The sequence below is a fragment of the Silene latifolia genome, chromosome 1, assembly GCF_048544455.1.
Source record: "Silene latifolia isolate original U9 population chromosome 1, ASM4854445v1, whole genome shotgun sequence".
NCBI classification, from domain to species: Eukaryota; Viridiplantae; Streptophyta; class Magnoliopsida; order Caryophyllales; family Caryophyllaceae; genus Silene; species Silene latifolia.
Genome location: NC_133526.1, coordinates 117,764,920 through 117,786,641, shown reverse-complemented (window position 1 = coordinate 117,786,641; position 21,722 = coordinate 117,764,920). Strand labels below are relative to the sequence as shown.

Here is a 21,722-nt window from a genome sequence, read left to right as displayed (position 1 = left end):
AGGGTTGGCCAGAAATAGCCTGTCCTTAGGACTTTGTTTGCCAGGCTTCTACTTCCTATATGATTTACGCATTATCCATCATGTATGTCCTCAATGACTTGTTTGGCCTCGTGTGGTTCCAGGTATCACAGGTAAGGTCCAGCCTGAGACTTTTTAAACAACGTCTTATTGATGATAGTATAAGTAGAAGATTTAATTTTAAGGGCTCTTGCTTCATGTCTGTCCTGGGGTAATATCCCCTGCAGGAGCCAATCATAGTATGGTTTGGTCCAGAAATTTGTGTCTTCAATGATGGGACTAGTATGATCAGGCCTAGTGATGGTTGGTTCAAGCAAGTGAATAATGGGTATTTTGTTAAATACAGCAGGGCTAAAATTTGATCCCAGGCTGGCTAGGGCATCAGCTTGGGTGTTTAAGTCTCTTGGTATTTGATCAACGTCAAAGGATTTGAACTTTGTGCATATAAGACTACGGTTTTCTGTACTGTTGGGTACTCTATCGAGTGAGGCTTACTCTATCGAGTAAGTGAGTTTTGGTGTCGAAACAGTGTACTGCTGAAGGGTACTCGATCGAGTATGTGTGTTACTCGATCGAGTAGGGGGCACTCGATCGAGTAGGTGATGTACTCGATCGAGTAAGTCAGTCTTACGGGTTATTTTGTCGGGTTTTGTTAACAATGCGAGAAAGATATATAAACACTTCCGTCAGTTTTTTTTCACTTTTACCTTTTTCTAAAAACCTCACAAAGCTTAAACAAGTTACGTTGCTTTCTCTTTCTCATTGCTATCAAATCATAGAGGCTAGAGTCGTCGGATCATTATGTTCTTTACTCCGTTGAGACCGTCACATCGTGGGTAAGATTCTAGTATGATTTTTATATCGTTTCATTGTTTTTGATTGAAATCCTAATTAGGTAATTTGGGGGATTTTGGGAGTTTGGTGATTGTTAGACAGTAATGTTATGATTATGTGATTATAGGAGGTGCTTTCGTAGAGGAGTAGTTTTGAATAGCTGATTTGTGACGATCTTGGTGATTTGCCATTCCAGGTAGGGTTTCCCTACTCGGTTATTGATTACATGGTGTTTGACAGTTGATTGGTGATGATTGTGATTGTTGTTGATCTTATCATATTGGTATTGTAATTGGTGATTGTTGTTGTATAGTTGGTTGGATGTGTTTGTCTGTGGTTCGCGAGGCGCATCCTTGGCTGAGTGGAGTCACTTGCGGGAGTGGCTTCACGCCCTTAATTCGCCCCTTGTGGAACCCGCCACAAGAGGGGATGTGCACATTAAGGAACTTGGGTTTTCGCTCTGAGTTGATGAGCGGGGATTTGGTGGGTACGGCTGCGGTCCCCCACTGGCGGTGCAGAATATCTGTTGCGACGGGTATTCTAGGAGGACTACACACTTTAGTGTGCAGTCAGGTGTGTGGAGATGTGACGGAGTTGGATGGTCATATGTGTTGTTATCTTGTTTATCTTATATTGTGTAATCAGTAACCGACCCCGATAATTGTTTTTAAAACTGTAGTGATCCATTTGGGGATGGTGAGCAGTTATTGAGCAGGTATGAGATGGATTGCGCAAGGGATTGCTGGGATAGAGTCATCACGTGTCACGAGAGTCTTCCGCTGTGTCTTGAACTTATATTTTTATTTAGTTGGTTTTGGATTTGGAACATTTGTATTTCATTAGACAGTTTTGGTTTGGATATGTATCACTTTAAACTTATTTAATAAAGTACGTTCATTTATGGTCAATCTGATATACATTGTCTCGGGTAACCGAGATGGTAGCACTTCTATGCATTAGGTGGTCTTGGTAAGACACCTTGGTGTATGGGGGTGTTACAAAGTGGTATCAGAGCGACGATTTTGGAACCTGTAACTAATGAATCCAATGAATCTAGGGAGTCAAACTAAAATGAACCCGGGTTGGAGTTATTAGGATCTAATGCAAAGACTTAAGAGACGTCCTAAAGTCGCGGACTCGCCCTACAACTTTGAACCGGTCACTATGGGGTGTCATGGGACCGCTATGTGTTTATTTATGTTCTATTGCATATATTGGATGATGTGTTATATATATTATTGGTTAAATGATGTGGAGGAATGGAGGATGTGGTGGAGAAAGGTGAGGTAGCTTATATGATAATATGTTGTTGTGAATGATGAAGTTGCATGATGGATGATTTGTATTGTGGCATTATAGTAATATGTGAATAGGATGTTGCGTTTTATATGTGTGTGTGTGTGTGTGTGTGTATATATATATATATATATATATATATATATATATATATATATATATATATATATATATATATATATATATATATATATAAGTTGTTGCGAAAAGTTATTGAGTTAAAGCGTGCGGGTAGCTAGAGAGTCAGCATGACTCGATCGAGTGGGGGATACTCGATCGAGTTGGTTGGACTCGATCGAGTGGGCTGAGCTCGATCGAGTGGGTATATGATAAAGTTGGGCAGTAACGCTGTTTTGGGGCACTCGATCGACTAAGTGGAGCACTCGATCGAGTGGGGGCTACTCGATCGAGTACGTTTGGGGCTCGATCGAGTGTGTTTTCTTGTACGTTCTTGTCAGGCTCTGGAGTTGAGGTACTCGATCGAGTAAGTGGACAATTCGATCGAGTGACCTCAACTCGATCGAGTGGTTTTAGTTACTCGATCAAGTGTGTTTGGTATAGGTTGTATATGCTTTGAGCCGTAGGCTATGTGCTTACGTTTGTCTATCCTCTTATAGCTTAAAGATGCCGCCAAAGAGATCTGCTTTGTATACTAGGGCGCAGGAGATGAATGTAGATGAGATAGCCAAGATGCTTGAGCATCAAGAGGCGCTTACCACGGCCCTAAAGAAATTTTGGAAAGATAAAGAGGCCGGGGTGGACTTTGCCTAGATGAGGACTACGATAGCCCGCTTTAACCCAAAAGAGTATATGGGTACCGGTGCGCCAATTTTGCTCGACAATTGGCATAGGGAGATGAAGAACATCTTGAATGTGGTTCATTGTCCCGAGGACTTCAAGGTGGAACAAGCTGCATTCTACTTGAGAGATGCTGCATGAGAGTGGTGGGATAAGGTAAGGAAGAGTGCCTTAGATTTGTATCTGAAGCAGGGGAAGTGAGCTATACCATGGAGTGAGTTTAAGAGAGCTATGCACCGGGAGTTTGTACCTGAACATGTTCATAGTAAGCTGAGGGAGGAGTTTGATGATTTTAAAATGACCCCAGATATGACTGTGGGTGAGTACTATTATAAGTTTAATGAGAAGTCGAGGTATGCAGAGGATATGGGGCTGAATCAGAAGAACTTGGCGCTGAAGTTTAAGAAGGGCTTGACTTATAAGATAATGGAGAAGCTACCAGTTCGGGTCCTTACAGATGTTAAGGAAGTTTATGAGCGAGCAGGGAGAGCTGAGAGATTGGTCGAGATGGCCAAGGAGAACAAGGAGAGGGGTCCTGAGAAGAGAAAGGCTGAGAGTAAGGGTGGTGGTCAGTCCAGTTACAAGAAGGGTAACTATAACCAGGCGAGGGCTTATTCATCGGGATCGGGTTTTAGTAGTGAAGCTTCTTATGGGCGTGGTCGTGGTGGTAGTGGTAGTAGCTGGAATCTCTCTTCTATAACTGTGGCGGTATGGGCCACAAGAGGCATGAGTGTACTAGTGTTGTGGGGAGAGGTATTCAGAGACCGTCGCAGGGGAGTTTCTCGTAGGGTCCATCTCAGAGTTTTGCTAGCAACATGCCGGCTGGGTCATGGAATAACCAAGAAGGTCAGAGTAACAACAACGGTGGATCTAACCGCAATGGCGGTAACTCTTATCAGAAACCGGCAGCTAAAAACAATCAGGGGTCAGCTGCCATGCCATTTACTTCAGCTAGTACAGTCCAGGGAGGTGGACAAAAGACCAGTGGCAAGTTATTCATGATGGACAAGAAAGCTGCCGAGGATGTTGCTCACGTGATCACGGATACCTTTCTTGTTAATGATGTTTATACCTTTGTTTTGTTTTATTCGGGGGCGTCACACTCTTTTGTATCGTCGAGTCATGCTAAGTGATGTGACCATAATTAGCGCATATTTAGCCCCCGAATTAGCCTTGTTCCCATGCTTTTTAGTGCATATTTGGGTCATTTATTGTCTTTAGTTCTTTGTTTTGCATATTCTTTGAGATTTTGATCCCTTGGTAGGAAAGGAGTAAGAATCTTGCATTTTCATGGCAAAAACGAGACTAAATTGATTGAATTCAATGACCAAGCATCAAGGAGAGACAAGATTAGAAGGCCTTTGTACATATTATAGTAGTTGGGCAATGACGAGAAAGGATCCTTGCATCCCCAAGGAAATCCCCAAGGATTTTATGAAGAAAAGGGAAGAAAAGAAGAAGGAACAAAGATGAGCAGCAATCCGTGCGGATTGCCCTGAATCCGCCCGTCCTCCACAGCACAATACGTGCGTCTTCTGCCAAAGACGCCCGGGCAGCAAGCCCAGAAGACGCCCGGATTCCCTTGAAGACGCCCGGGCAAAGCCCCACGAATCCGCCCGTCCCGTGCCTAAGACGCACGGATTCCAGCCCAACACAAATCCGTTTCTTCAAGCCTCCGTGAAAGAAGCCCTTCCTTCGAAAAATACCGGCGTCTCCCTGCTCAAATCTAAAAAGTGTAATTACTAGTTTAGCCCTTAGTTAACCCTAATGCATCCACCTAATTTCCACTATAAATACCCCATTAGTCTAATTAGAAGAGCATGTTCTTCTTATCAATTCTTAGAGTAGTTAATATCAATCAAATCTCTCTTTAGTTTTGTAATCAACAATTAATCAAGTTTTAATACAAGTTTTATTTCCTTAATCTCTCTTTTGTTCATCCTTTATTTTGGGTAATTGAAGATTATTTGGGTTATTATTGGGAGATTGACAACCTCTCAATCAAGCATCAAGTACTTCTTTTATTATTTGCTTTATTATTGGAATCATTAATAGGTATAATCCTCTTAATCCCTTTTTAATCATTGTTAATTACTTTCATTTATTCATCATGTTTCATTTTGTTGCTATGATTGACAACCTTGCTAGCATGATCAACATGATAATGAGTGAGTAGTCACCTAGTTAGGGTTAATGGGTAATTAGGGGAAACCAACATGGGGAATGATTCATGCTTAAATTAATATGCTTTCATGGTTTATTTGCTTGCTTGTTTTGATCTCAACTCATGCACATGTTATGTTTGATGAAATGCGAGCCTATGAATCCTTGCATTTTTTACCCATCACCTATCTTTTCAATGAGACTTTTAAGACATAAACCAACTCGAGTCTCATTAGACCATGCATGTTGTTGAGTAGGGAAGATTAAGTCGGCTTGTAGGTGTTGTACAATCTAATCGATTCGGCTCCGGGACCCAAACTTTCCTAGGATTGTAAGATATAACCCAACTCAATCCATCACAACAATAATTGCTTGCTTATAATTTGAGAACATGTTTGTATGATCAATTCCCATGATTCCCCTATGACCCCATGACACCCTAGTGCTTTTTATCAATTGTTTACAACCCTTTTAATTCATCTTGCTTATTTACTTTCATTGCTACTTAGTTTAGTGACCTTCTACATCAACCCAAATTGTGACACCCCTAAGACACCACTAGTTTCAATAGAAATCTCATCTCAATTCTCGTCCCTTGGGATCCGACCTTTACTTGCCTCTTTACTAATTGTAGAGTTGTTTGTGAAGCTATAAATTGTGTTTGATTGGACGTGTGACGACCAACTCTTGTCCACATCAAAATGGCGCCGTTGCCGGGGACGGTGTTAACTTGATTTAGATTTCCTTATATTGTTATTAGTTGTGTCTTTCTTTGCCTTGGGGAAGTAAAACTCCTCAAGGTTTGTTCTAATTGTTTTCGAGTTGTTTGATATTTTGCATGTCTAGAAGGTCACAAGGTGATTTGTTACCTTTTGATCGTGAAATTGAAAGAACTTTGACAACCAATAGAAGACTTACTAGAAGGAATTTGAGAGGTATTAGTGAGGTTGTATATATTCAACCAACTATTGAGTTCATCAACCCTTTTGCAAGAGAAGGTGAGGAGAACCCAACACAAGATACCACACGAAATCAACCCACAATGCCTAAGTTTTCATCACATTCCGTACCCACCGAGGAGAACCTACCCAGTGGTACTCCCACACCACAACATCTAACTGGAAATTTTATTGCCAAATCCGCCTTTATCCAATTAGTCGAAAGGAGCCAATTTGGGGGGATGCCTAGTGAAGACCCTCATTCTCATATGGAAACCTTTTGTGACTATTGTGATGCAATTTCTCAAACCGGTGTAACTCAAGACCAAATTCGATGGGTCTTATTTCCTTTTTCTCTAATTGGCACCGTGAAACAATGGTTGAAGGGCCTTGATAAGGCCTCTCTCGGAATTGATTCTTGGAAGAAGTTGGCTCTAGCTTTCTACAAAAAATTCTACCCACCGAAAAAGACTAACATGCTAAGAGCTCAAATTACGGGTTTTAAGCAAAGGGATGAAGAATCTTTGTATGAAGCTTGGGAGCGGTTCAAGGGAATTTGTCGCTCATGTCCTCATCATGGACTTAGCGAGTGGTTCTTGGTACAACAATTTTGGAACGGTCTATATGAAGATTCAAGGAACATTCTCAACATGGGATCAAATGAAATGTTCACCGAATTTGATGACAATCAAACATGGAACAAAATTGAGGAAATGGCGGTCCATAACTCACAATATAGTAGACCTCGCAAGGCTACTAGAGGAGGAAAGCATGAAGTGGACTCCGTTACTCAATTGGGTGCTCAACTTAGTGCTCACATTGACACAATCAATTTAAAGTTTGAAAAAGCTATGGCTAGACTTGAAGAAGCCTCAAAATCACCAAAGCATCATGTTAATACCATGACGGCATCTTCCTCAATCCCAAGTGGGATATGTGAGAATTGTGGAACTTTGGGACATGACCAAAGTGAATGTAGGGGAACAAATGAACAAGTGAATGCTTTCCAAGCATACAAGAGTGGTACCCCTTATTCCAACTATTACAATGAAAACACCAAATTCCATCCAAATCTCTCATACAAAAGCCAAAATGTTCAAAACCCTCAAACAACATACACCCCACCTCCCATGAGAAACCAAAATCAAAGACCCTTTTACAACCAAAACCAAGGTTACCAAAATCAAAATCCATACAATCACCAAAATGACCAAGGTTTTGATGTTCAAAAAGCGGTCCTCCAAATGCAAAAGAATCAACAAGAGTTTTTCACTCAAATGCAAAAAGATAGTCAAGCAAAGGAAACCACCATCAACAACATTCTAGCTCACACCAAGATGTTGGAAACCCAATTGACTCAACTAGCATCTTGAAGCTCACAAAGACAAAAGGGGCAATTACCACCTCAAAGTAACCCCCCAAGACATGAAACGGTTAGTGCCATTCACTTGAGAAGTGGTACAAGGTATGAAGCACCGAAGAAGCAAGTTGAGGATGAAGTTGTGGAAGCTAGTGATAAGGAAGAAATTGTGCAAAACTCCAAAGATGAGGAATCATCAAAAGAAGAGATTTCTAAGAAAAATGAAGACAAGGTCAAGGAGAAGGAGCCCATTGTGATTAGACTTCCTTTTCCAAGTCGTCAAGCCAAGCCCAAATTTGATGACCAACTTGAAAAGTTTATGGAAATTGTGAAGAATTTGGAAGTCTCGATTCCTTTCACGGAATTAATCAATCACGTGCCGGCCTATGCGAAATACATGAAAGACATCCTCACGAAGAAGAAGTCGATCCGGAAACTTGAGACTATCGCCTTCACTAAGGTGAGTAGTGCAATACTTTAAGGGAGTTCACCTCCAAAACTAAAGGATCCGAGAAGCTTCTCAATACCGTGTACCATTGGCGACACCACGATCAACAAAGCCTTGTGTGATCTAGGGGCTAGTGTGAGTGTTATGCCGTACTCGGTGAGTAAAATGTTGGGGATGGGAGAGCTTAAATGCACCAATATCACGCTCCAAATGGCCGATAGATCGACGAAGACACCATTAGGGATATGGGAAGATGTTCCCGTACGAATTGGGAAGTTTTTCATCCCGGTGGACTTTGTCATTGTTGATATGGAAGAAGATTCCAACATTCCAATCATCCTAGGAAGACCTTTCTTACACACCGCGGGTGCGGTGATTGATGTGAAACATGGAGAGCTCACTTTAGAAGTGGGAGACGAAAGCATAACTTTTAATCTTGACAAGACTATGAGAGCTCCACGTTTGCATGAACCGTGTTTCATGATTGATCATTATAGCCGGAAGGATGATAGGAAGAAGTCGGAACTCCAATGGAAGAAGAAAATTGAAGATGCTCCATTCAAAGAGCAAGTGAATTGTGACAAGGAGAGCTTGCAAAGCTCATCAAAGTCAAGAAAAGAAGAAGAGGATGGCCTCATTGGCCAAGATAAGAAATTGGGAGAGTTGTCTCCATCAAATCAAGAGATTTTTAATGATCAGCTTAATGAATTTTGTGGTCTTTGGGACGACGAATTCGAAGGGATGTTTAATCCCTACATTGGTAATGCCATCGATCAAGACCGACAACAAGGGCAAAGGTCTATTGAAGAACTTTATCACGATAATGAACAAGCTTTTGATTACTTTTTCAAGGTGTTGAGCAACATCAACAACACCTTGGATATGCCCCCTTGACATCTCATCAAGAATGAGAGTTTGGTGGAGTCCTCCCTAAACCACCATTTGTAAATATTTCTAACTCCCTAACTTGCATTTCAATTCTTATATTGCATTTTTGTCATCTTTGGATTTTTATACCTTGATCAAGATAATTGTCATGTTTGAGAGAAGTGAGGGAGGGACTAATGATTTCAATTAATGTGTAGTGCTTTAGCTTAGTGTGGGGATAGCAATTGCCTAGGCTATTCATGCCTTAGTAGTGCCCCCACAATGAAGAACACGAGATATGAAGAAGAATGGAAGAATGACAAGGGATATGCAATGTACACGGATGGAACTGAATCCGGGTACAAAGGGGTAGAATCCGAGCGGATTCAAGAGAATCCGCCCGTCTTCAGGCAATCCGGGCATATTGGGTAGAAGACGCCCGTCCTCCATGAACTGAATTTTTGAAATTTCTGACTGTCAACGAATCCGGGCGTCCTGCATTCGAATCCGCCCGTCTTCAAAAATCCGCCCGTCTTGAAAGGAAGACGCCCGTCCTTTTGGCTGAGGAAAACAAGAAAAATCCCTGTAAAGGAATCCGCCCGTCTTCTCTGAAAGACGCCCGTCCCGTGTTTGCAAATCCGAGCGGCTTCACTGAAAGACGCCCGTCTTTAGGCGAGTTTTTCCCAACCCAGAATAGGCCAAATCCGGGCGTCCCGAGCAAAAACCGCCCGTCTTGCCCCTGCATTTCAAATTTTTCGGGTTTTATAAACCCCCTCCCACATTCATTTCTTCATATCTTCACTCAAAACACTACTCATAAACCCTCAAAACCCTCATCCTCTCCATCACAAAAACAAGATTCCTCAACAACATTCACCAAAATCAAATCAAAACATCCTTTTAACAACAAATCAATCACTCCTTTTTCAATAAAAATCAAAACCAAGCACAAAATCTTCAACCTTTGAGTCGATTTTTGAATTCATAAAGGCAAAGCCTTTCACCTTTAAATCGATTTGGGTGCACTAGAAATTGAAGATTTTTCACTCTTTTCTTGGTTTATTCATCAATGGCAAGGACTAAGGGAGCAACAAAAGCAACAAAGGCAAAGGCACCAAAGGCAAAGACACTTTCATCAAGGCAAAAGAGTCTTCAAGCAAAGAAAGCATTGGCTATGGTGGTAGCTAACCCAAACTTGGAAGTGCAACAACAACAACCTCCCATGGGAGCAACAACATCTACTACTCCGGAAATTGATCAACTTTCGAACTATCCGGAGGTAATTTTCATTTCCAAATCCCATAGGGACACTTTTGCCAAGTTTGCTAGGAAATCATTTCTTTCCACCAAGTTTATTTGTGAAGATACCTTAGATAAGTTGGGTGTCCTTGAGCAAACTAGAGCCTTCTTTAAAGCCATGGGGTTGGAGAAATTGTTTGAATCAAAAGAATTGACATACCCCTCCCTTACCTTAGAATTTTTGAGTTCTTTGAAAGTCAACAAGGTTGAGACTATGAAGACCATCGAGTTTCGTCTAGCTAATGTTAGTAGGCGCATCGCCTTTGAGGAAATGGGTAAAGCTTTGGGTCTTAGTGATTCACCGAGTTATTTTAAGAATGTTGGCAAGTATGACCCCGACCCTCTTTGGGAGACGATTTCCGGAAGGAAATTTGTGGACTTTCATGCTAGTCGCGCTCTATTAGTCCACCACCCGGGCATTAGAGTGTGGCACAAGGTCATAGGGAACACCATCATTGCAAGAAATGACACCAACCATTTCACCAAACTCGATTTTGTTCTTCTTGAGTCGGCTTTGAACATTGGAAGGGAATTCACCAAGCCTTTCAACTCTCTAAGGCTTTTGGTGGATATATGGCTAAATATTGATTGTGGGAAGAAAGGCACTACCGTTATTGTGAATAGAGGCCTAGTCACTATCCTAGCTAAATACTTTGATCCAAACTTCAACAAGGATAGCAAGTATGAGGCGAAAGAGGGTGGTCATCTCATTGATATTAATACTATGATATACAAGTACAAGTGGGTTACCCATAACCCTCTTGACACCAAGTATGGATGGCTCACTAGTGAGGCTAGATCTTTCATTTTGCCTTCAAAGATTTGTCGATTGAGTGTCCACCGGACCAATTATCTCCTTCCCCTTTCAAAAGAGGCCGAGTATATTATCCGACAACAAAAGGGTGAAATTGAAATGCCCTCCTCTTCCATTGTCACACCACCCTATCCTTTCGAGTACCAAGAGTTCAAGCCCGATGGCGTTGAAGCAAGAAATGATTATTTGACTCTTCTCATGCAAGAGATGCACAAGCAAGCCTTCGAGGATCGGAAAAATGCTTACTTAGCTCAATATCCACCCCTCCTACACTTAGCTAGGCAAGGACTACTTGATCCTTCATGTCCTTTGCCTAGTTGGGCGGATAGGGAAGTCCTCTTTCCGAGTGCATCTAGGGTTGTTCCGGGTGACAATGAGGTTGTTGGTAATGAAGATGTTGATGATAACATTGATGAAGAAGCTAGTGAAGAAGGAGAAGAGGATGATGAGCAAGGTGAAGAAGAAAGTGAAGAAGGAAGTGGTGATGAATCCACTTCTAATGAGGAAGATGATGGTAGTGATGATATGATGGAAGATTAGCAAGCTTTGGAGGCTCCTACCCTCTCGAGGTTTGTTCTACTTCTTTCTTTGTTTTAATTATTTTTCTTGATCATTGTTGGAGTAGTCCTAGCACCATAGAGGACTCACACCTCGGCCCTATTGAGGTGTTCTCATTTTATTGTTCCCATCTTTCAAAATCCAAAATGACAAAATTAGTTTCATGCATTGCATAGTGTGTGCATGAACTACACCCATTTTTAGGACATTAGCAATAATGTCTAACTCGGTTTGGGGATGTCAATGCATACACAACCGGAGGTAATCTAAATTATCCTCTCCGTCATAAACAAAAACCATGCATCATGTAGTATAGATTAGTGTAGCTTGCATTTAGTGTAGAAATCATGCATCATGTTTGCATAATTTCCCATCATTTTGGCCATTGAGGACAATGCCCATATTAGTGTGGGGATGGGGAATTCTAACTTAACTTTTATTCAAAAATCCAAAAAAATTGAAAAATTTCGAAAAATCATAAAAATTTGAAAAATTGGAAAAACCAAAAACAAGTTCTTTTCCTTTGTAGTGTAGTCATGTATATATTATTGTATATATTGTGTTTGTTCTATCCTTGTTCACATTGATCGACTACGCCACATCCGAGACATGAGGATCATGAAGACCGCATGGTATGATCTTTCCAATCTCCTTTTTCCTCTTTATGTTAATGACTATGTGGCTTTATTTTGATTGATGCGGTATAACAATGTGAATTTAGGACTTGCATTTAGTTTACATGTCATATTAGTTGATAGAATCACTTGCATTAGGATGTATATAATAGTTGTATCATAGCATATAGTTGCATTTAGATAAAAAAAAAGTTTTGAAAAGTGCCTAATTAGGAACTTTGACAAGAGCAACTAAGCCATTACAAATACTTTTTTAACTTAAGACTTTGCCTACTAGAATGGTTGTAAAACACCCTAGATTGTGTCATACTAGTGTCTTTTGACCCATGACCCAAAGCCTAGTCAAGGGTTTGCATGTGAGTCACCTATCCAACCCCGTGATGCGATGTGGACTTGGTTAACTTGTCTAGGTGACCTTGATTGACCTTGTGGTAAGGCAACCCAAAAATAATTTCTATCAATAAGTTTGAAGTGCTCATTTCAAAGATTTTGTCATGTGGAAGTAATTTAATGCCAAGGAAACCTCAAATGTTATGAAATGTTGAAATGTTGAGAAATTTAGTTGTTTTAATGGAGGCGTACCACTTCGATGTGCTTTGGAGAGGGATCCATTGAATTGGGCCCCCACACGGTTGTGAATTCAACCGCCCAGAGACAGAGTGACTATCACCCCAAAAAGATATTGTCTAGAGGTTAACCGGTTGCCTAATAAGCGATTGGCGAAAGCAAAGGACACTAGCCCGGAAGGGACAAACCCCATCTTAAATTTTTGAAATGTGAAAGTTGAATGAGGTCAATTTTTGAATAATAGTCATATCCACCCTTTTGTTTATAACGATTTGAGCATTTCATTCCCAAAATGCCTTTTTTTCAAGCCACTTTGTCGAGCTTGGGACGATCCATGACCTTTACTTTTGTAGAGAATTCGAGACTTGTCATGTCATATGCCACTAGCATCATAGGGATCATCATTCGACCACCATCCGATCGCTCTTGACGAAAGCATTTGGAAATTGAGGACGAAAGTAGTCTAGGTTAACACCATTTGGAGGTGATTTAGTGCCATCCTCTTAGCCTTAGTAATTTGTTGAACTAGTATTTGTGAAGGATTATATGCTCTTAAATTTGTTCCTCTTTAGTGCCTCCGCCACTTGATGAGGAAGTGGCTATTCCTTTTGTAGATGCATCCATTATTTGATTTTGTGTGCTTAATGTTTGGATGTGTCGCCATTTTGGCAAGACCCACCTTGCCTTGCAAGAAGGCATCATACCTCATGGTTGTCTTGTTGTGAGTTGAAGGGGCGGAGTGAGACCCGCTAATTGTCTCATATCGGCTATGTTATTAGGTTAGTTTAAATAATGGTCCTAGTCTTTGTCACCTCTTTACTCGGGACGAGCAAAGGTTCGGTTTGGGGATATTTGATGTGACCATAATTAGCGCATATTTAGCCCCCGAATTAGCCTTGTTCCCATGCTTTTTAGTGCATATTTGGGTCATTTATTGTCTTTAGTTCTTTGTTTTGCATATTCTTTGAGATTTTGATCCCTTGGTAGGAAAGGAGTAAGAATCTTGCATTTTCATGGCAAAAACGAGACTAAATTGATTGAATACAATGACCAAGCATCTAGGAGAGACAAGATTAGAAGGCCTTTGTACATATTATAGTAGTTGGGCAATGACGAGAAAGGATCCTTGCATCCCCGAGGAAATCCCCAAAGATTTTATGAAGAAAAGGGAAGAAAAGAAGAAGGAACAAAGCTGAGCAGCAATCCGTGCGGATTGCCCAGAATCCGCCCGTCCTCCACAGCACAATCCGTGCGTCTTCTGCCAAAGACGCCCGGGCAGCAAGCCCAGAAGACGCCCGGATTCCCTTGAAGACGCCCGGGCAAAGCCCCACGAATCCGCCCGTCCCGTGCCTAAGACGCACGGATTCCAGCCCAGCACAAATCCGTTTCTTCAAGCCTCCGTGAAAGAAGCCCTTCCTTCAAAAAATACCGGCGTCTCCCTGCTCAAATCTAAAAAGTGTAATTACTAGTTTAGCCCTTAGTTAACCCTAATGCATCCACCTAATTTCCACTATAAATACCCCATTAGTCTAATTAGAAGAGCATGTTCTTCTTATCAATTCTTAGAGTAGTTAATATCAATCAAATCTCTCTTTAGTTTTGTAATCAATAATTAATCAAGTTTTAATACAAGTTTTATTTCCTTAATCTCTCTTTTGTTCATCCTTTATTTTGGGTAATTGAAGATTATTTGGGTTATTATTGGGAAATTGACAACCTCTCAATCAAGCATCAAGTACTTCTTTTATTCTTTGCTTTATTATTGGAATCATTAATAGGTATAATCCTCTTAATCCATTTTTAATCATTGTTAATTACTTTCATTTATTCATCATGTTTCATTTTGTTGGTATGATTGACAACCTTGCTAGCATGATCAACATGATAATGAGTGAGTAGTCACCTAGCTAGGGTTAATGGGTAATTAGGGGAAACCAACATGGGGAATGATTCATGCTTAAATTAATATGCTTTCATGGTTTATTTGCTTGCTTGTTTTGATCTCAACTCATGCACATGTTATGTTTGATGAAATGCGAGCCTATGAATCCTTGCATTTTTTACCCATCATCTATCTTTTCAATGAGACTTTTAAGACATAAACCAACTCGAGTCTCATTAGACCATGCATGTTGTTGAGTAGGGAAGATTAAGTCGACTTGTAGGTGTTGTACAATCTAATCGATTCGGCTCCGGGACCCAAACTTTCCTAGGATTGTAAGATATAACCCAACTCAATCCATCACAACAATAATTGCTTGCTTATAATTTGAGAACATGTTTGTATGATCACTTCCCATGATTCCCCTATGACCCCATGACACCCTAGTGCTTTTTATCAATTGTTTACAACCCTTTTAATTCATCTTGCTTATTTACTTTCATTGCTACTTAGTTTAGTGACCTTCTACATCAACCCAAATTGTGACACCCCTAAGACACCACTAGTTTCAATAGAAATCTCATCTCAATTCCCGTCCCTTGGGATCCGACCTTTACTTGCCTCTTTACTAATTGTAGAGTTGTTTGTGAAGCTATAAATTGTGTTTGATTGGACGTGTGACGACCAACTCTTGTCCACATCACTAAGCTTTTGGGTTTGAGAGAGTTTGAGTCTGTAAAAGCTGAGGTTTTTATACCGTCAGGTGAGTCAGTGCCTTGTGGGAGGTTGTATAAGGGTGTATATATGATAGTGTGGGGAGGTTGACCTTCCAGTGGATTTGTTAGAGTTTCCTATGGATGGTTTTGAGATGATAGTTGGTATGGATTGGCTGGGTAAGTGTAATGCTAGAATAGATTGTCACCAAAAGAGAGTCTCTTTGAGAGGTCCTAAGGGAGTTAGTGTGTCTTATCGTGGGTTTGTTGTCAAACCTAAAGTCAAAGTGATTGCAGCGGTAACATTGAAGGCTTATCTGAGGAAAGGGTGTCCTTTGATTCTATGCCATGTGAAAGACCATAGTAAGGTGGGTTAGACAGCTGATCAGATACCGGTGGTGGGAGAGTTCCCAGATGTTTTTCCGGAGGAGATACCAGGTTTGCCACCGAAAAGAGATATAGATTTCAGTGTGGAGTTGAAACCAGGGACGAGACCAATCTCTAAGGCCCCGTACCGCATGGGTTCTAAAGAGTTAGAAGAGCTGAAGAAGAAGTTGGATGCTTTTATAGATAAGGGATACATTAGACCTAGTGTATCGCCGTGGGGAGCACCAGTTCTATTTGTGAAGAAGAAGGATGGGAGTTTGAGCTTGTGCATCGACTACAGGGAGCTGAACAGGGTTACAGTGAAGAATAAGTATCCTTTGCCAAGGATAGATGATTTGTTTGACCAGTTGATTGGGGCAGGAGTCTTTTCAAAGATTAATTTGAGATCAAGGTACCACCAGGTGAGGATTCGGGATGAGGACATACCGAAGACAGCTTTTCGATCGAGGTATGGTCACTATGAGTATGCGGTGATGCCGTTTGGGTTGTCTAATGCACCAGCAGTGTTTATGGATTTGATGAACCGGGTCTTCAGTCAGTTTTTGTATAGGTTTGTGGTGGTGTTCATAGATGATATCTTAGTCTATGCCAAGACTAAGGAGGAGCATGAGGAGCATCTGAGGTTAGTGTTACAAACTTTGCGTGACAATCAGCTGTATGCAAAGTTGTCCAAGTGTGAGTTCTGCCTCGAGAAAGTTGCCTTTCTAGGGCATGTAATTTCTAAAGATGGTGTATCTGTGCATCCAACAAAGATAGGGGTAGTGTCTAAGTGGGAAACACCAAAGAATGTGGCAGAGATCAGGAGTTTCTCGGGTTTGGCAGGGTACTATCGTCGGTTCGTGAAAGACTTTTCAAAGATCGCCAGACCTATGACAGCGTTGATGAGGAAAGAGAATAGGTTTCGTTGGGATGAAAGTTGTGAGACGGCGTTCCAAACATTAAAGGAGCGTTTGACCACAGCTCCAGTCTTAGCTTTACCTAAAGGGTGTGAGAACTTTGAGGTGTATACAGATGCTTCAAAGAATGGGTTATGATGCATGTTGTTGCAGAATGGGAAAGTCATTGCCTATGCTTCTAGGCTATTGAAGCCTTATGAGGAGAACTACCAGACACATGATCTAGAGTGGGGTGCAGTTGTGTTTGCTCTCAAGATTTGGAGACACTATCTTTATGGGGCGACCTTTAAGGTGTTTTCAGATCACAAGAGTCTCAAGTACATCTTTACTCAAAAGGAGTTGAACATGAGACAGAGGAGGTTGATGAAGCTGATAGGGGACTATGACATGGATATCATATACCATGAAGGGAAAGCAAACGTGGTGGCTGATGCATTAAGAAGGAAGAGTGTGCATTCCTTATGCACAGCTATGTCTTTGATGAGGTTGAGAGATGAGGTAGGGAAGATGGGGATACATGTGATACAAAAAGGGGATGCCAGAGGAGACTTGACAGTGGAGCCAAATCTTAATGATGATATTCACCAAAAGTAGGCTCTAGATCCTAAGATTCAGGAGTGGAGAGCTGCAGTAAAGAAAGGGACACTGTCTCGGTTCTCTATTCATACAGATGGGAGTGTTCAGTTTGATGGGAGATGGTGTGTTCCTAGTGATGAGGAGTTGAAAAAGGTGATGATGATAGAGACTCATTGCACACCGTATTCAGTACATCCAGGTGGCGACAAGCTGTATAGAGATTTGAAGAAGACGTTCGAGTGGCCTGGGATGAAAAGGGAAACAACTGAGTTCGTGGCTCGATGTTTGACATGTCAGAGGGTTAAGGGAGAGCAGCGATGACCACAAGGTAAGATTCAGTCTCTTGAGGTACCTGAGTGGAAATGGGAATCTATCTCTATGAACTTTATTGTGGGTTTACAGAGGAGCCAGCAAGTTAACAACATGATATGGGTGATAGTTGACCGTTTGACTAAGTCAGCTCACTTTATTCCAATGAAAGATACATGGAATAAGGTTCAGTTGGCTAATGGATACATGAAACATGTGGTGAGGTTACATGGAGTCCCTAAGGACATTGTGTCAGATAGAGATGCGTGGTTTATTTCTCGGTTTTGGCAAGAGTTGCAGGAGATGATGGGAACTACCTTGAAGATGAGTAATGCTTTTCATCCTGCAACAGATGGACAGACAGAGAGAACTATCAAAACTCTAGAAGATATGTTACGAGCTTATGTGATGGAGTTTTGTGGTAGCTGGGAAGATAGGTTGGATTTGATCGAGTTTTCTTACAAGAATAGCTACCATACGAGTATTGGGATGACACCGTTTGAGGCTTTGTATAGGAGGAGGTGTAGGAGTCTGATTTGCTGGGATGATAGAGCTGAGGCAGTGGTTTTAGGACCTCAGATGGTACAGGAGATGATAGACCAAGTGAAGGTGATTAGACAAAAGATGAAAGCGGCCCAAGATCGACAAAAGAGCTATGCAGACTTACATCCCCGTGACATAGAGTTTCAGGTTGGGGATAAGGTTCTTCTGAAAGTATCTCCTATGCACGGGGTTATGAGGTTTGGTAAGAAAGGGAATCTGAGCCAGAAGTTCATAGGACCATATGAGATTTTGGATCGTGTGGGAGATGTTGCTTATCGGTTAGCGTTACCACCAGCTTTGGATCGGGTGCATAATATGTTCCATGTGTCTCAGTTACGGAAGTGTGTGAGTAATCCTTCCCATGTGCTAGAGGTGGAGAACATCGAGTTGGATGAATCCTTGTTTTATCTTAAGGTGCCAAAATAGATTCTTGATCGCAAGGTTCGGAAAACTAGGTCCGGGGAAACGGTGTTGCTTAAGGTTCTATGGTCTAATTATGAGGTTGAGGAAGCTACTTGGTAGGCAGAAGAGGCTACGAGGGAGCGGCATCCGTCCCTTTTTGATCAGGTATGTGTGGTTACGGGGACGTAACCATGTTTCTTTTAGGGGGGTAGGAGATGATCGCATAAGGTTTTGGTGTGGTTTTATGTTGGTTTTTGTACAGTTAGTAGTTGTTTTGAGTCAGTTTGAGTTGTGGTTGGGGTTTTGGTTTTGAGTTTTTGTTGCGTTGTTGTATCATAGTTGAGTTGGTATATTTTTTTTTTGAGTATGGGTTTGAACTTCGGGGACAAAGTTCATTTTTAAGGAGGGAAGACTGTAATACTACGGTTTTCTGTACTGTTGGGTACTCTATCGAGTGAGGCTTACTCTGTTGAGTAAGTGAGTTTTGGTGTCGAAATAGTGTACTGCTGAAGGGTACTCGATCGAGTAAGTGTGTTACTCGATCGAGTAGGTGACGTACTTGATTGAGTAAGTCGGTCTTACAGGTTATTTTGTCGGGTTTTGTTAACAATGCGAGAAAGATATATAAACACTTCCGTCAGTTTCTTTTTTACTTTTACCTTTTTCTAAAACCTCACAAAGCTTAAACAAGTTACGTTGCTTTCTCTTTTGCATTGCTATCAAATCCCAGAGGCTAGAGTCGTCAGATCATTGTGTTCTTTATGCTATTGAGACCGTCACATCCTGGGTAAGATTTTAGTATGATTTTTATATCATTTCATTGTTTTTGATTGAAACCCTAATTGGGTAATTTGGGGGATTTTGGGAGTTTGGTGATTATTAGATAGTAATTGTTGGGCCCTGAATTACCCTGACTCATCAGGCATAAGTCAGACACTACTCAAGGCCAAGCCTGAACTAAAAATATCTAAAGCAAGACATCTGGAACGCCTGGTCAGGCATCAAGCAGGAGGGAAACACAGGATAAGGCAACTAACAAGCCTGACCTGAGAAGACACCACGTCAGGCATAAGGATACCATCACCAAAGCAAGTCAGGTCACAAAGGAAAGCATGGTCAGGATGTGAAAACAAAGTACCTATAAACAAGGAAGACCTATTCAAAGGAAGAATATAGAGGAAAAGATCAAAAGCAGCGGCTGGAATGTAGAATGGGTCAAACAACTACTCCCGGGTAAATACGGCACGCGTCCTATTTACCAGGAAACCCTAATACAACTTGGGTAGACCGTTTGAAGGCTATTATAAATATAAAAGACTAGAGAAGGAGAGATACTTACTCACTCACTCGTACACTCATACTACTACTGCAGCAGGAGCCAGGGATCAGGGCAACACTGATCAGGCAGCAGGCAGTAATTCCAATCATACTACCCTGTCAACAACCCCTGCCCTGCCTGCTTTGAGAAGTCTCAGGTATCAGCACAAACTCAACCACCAGCTGCCACCCTGGCCAGCTGAAACATTGACTAACTAAGATCAGAAAAGTCCTAAGGAGCCAGGCCTAATTCACCCTGTAATCAAGAGAAAATCCAACTGAAAGTCAAGCTGCTGAAAGGGACATAAAGCATAAAGTAAATTGCCATTTCTGGCTAAACAAAGAAGGAGGTGTTGCTGAAAAACTTTTGCTTGTCTCTCCATATTTCATATACCACCTCAGAGCCAAAGTCAAGACCCCCACTGCACCCATTCGTCCTTACACTCCCAGCCAAAACAACACTGCAGCCTAGAAAGCAGCATGTCACTATCAGTGCAGGATTTCTGTTGTTTTCTTGCAGTTTCTTTTAAATCATTTTGTCATCATTGTAAAATATTTCCAGTAGTTTAATTATGTCCTAAGAACGAATCCTGGCCTTTAGATGAGATTACTAGGTTAAACTTTGTACCAGATCTCCAAGAGGAAGGCTTATATAAGGACCTCTCCTCCAACTGCATTGAGGCAGCTTTTGATGAATATTAAACCTGAGTTTTCTCTCAATTTTAAATCTCTATAACTTGTGCTTAGTCTGTAGTTAAGAGTCAGGCATGTTAACATCTTGTGCTTAGACTGTAGATGTTGAACAAAGTCTGTTGGTAAGGTACATTCAATCCCGTGCTCAGACTGTGGGTTGTGTGGTCTTGCTGTTAACTTGAGTTGGTTATTATCTGTGCTAGGCTGTGATAATTTCCATGTTAAGTTGTCCAAATTGTTAGCTTGCTTCCCTGTGAGTATTCTGTGGGATTTAAGTTGATAATTATATCCTTTGGTTCCCTCTCAGTCATCAAATAACATTCCTGTGTCAAGCAGTCTGATTCTTCCTGTCAGCCTGTCTTATTTATTCAACTAAAAATACTAAAAGTGTCTCAAAATTCCTGGAATTTTACTCAGAGTTAGTTTAATCAATTAACTAGCTTGTCACCAAATTCCACGATTTTAGCAGGCCATTTGGTATTTTTAATTTTGTTCTTAAGTCTGTTGCATTCCTGAACAATTCAGGAAACCCTTGCCTAGGCAAAGATTGAGTCTTTTGTGTCAGGCCAGGGGTTTGACACTGTATTGTTGTCAGAGCAAGGTTTAACGCAATTCCACCTTTGTGTTAGTCTTGGGTTGAGAGAAACTGTGACTTCATTATCCCTACCTACAACAAAAACACAAAAAAACAACCATGAGTGAAGAGAGACTTGCTGGTATTGAGACCAGAATGGAAACCCTTGCAGGAAATGTGGACACACTACTCAATGCTTTTAATGTAGTGATGGAGAGGTTTCCAAACCATGATCCCAGGAGACAGTCACCTCCAAGAGGAAGAGGTAGAGGTAGAGGCTTCTTTATGGGAGCAGGTTGAGGACAACCACCACCTGGGTATGAGTCAGATTCCGAGGAGAGCATCAGAACACAAGAGCCCACAGACAAGCATTTAAAGGTAAAAATCCCTGAATTTTCTGGTAGCCTAAATCCTGAAGATTTGTTAGAATGGATTAGGGATGTTGAGAAAATTTTTGAGTATAAAGGTTACACTGATGTTAAGGCCTTTAAAGTTGCTGTCTTGAAACTAAAGGGATATGCTTCTCTTTGGTATGATAACCTGAAACACCAAAGGATTAGGGAAGGAAAAGAACCACTTAGGTCTTGGTCTAAGCTTAAGAAAAAGATGTTGAGTAAATTTGTCACTAAGGATTACACTCAAGATCTCTTTATTAAACTGTCCAAACTTAGGCAAGATGAGAGACCAGTTGAGACCTACCTAAGGGAGTTTGAGTAGTTGACCCTGCAATGTGAGATTAATGAAAAACCTGAGCAAAGGATTGCTAGGTTTCTGGAGGGTCTTGATAAGAATATTGTTATAAAGGTTAGGATGCAACCCCTGTGGTCTTATGATG

The 21,722-nt window shown here is 41.2% G+C and overlaps 1 non-coding gene across 1 annotated transcript; it reads right to left on the bottom strand.

Moving 5' to 3' along the window:
- Positions 1 to 6,523: 6,523 nt before the first annotated feature.
- On the bottom strand, positions 6,524 to 6,630 carry LOC141624405 (small nucleolar RNA R71). The gene has a single exon (XR_012534216.1). It is a non-coding gene; the product is annotated as a small nucleolar RNA R71 (small nucleolar RNA).
- Between the last annotated feature and the right edge of the window lie 15,092 nt (positions 6,631 to 21,722).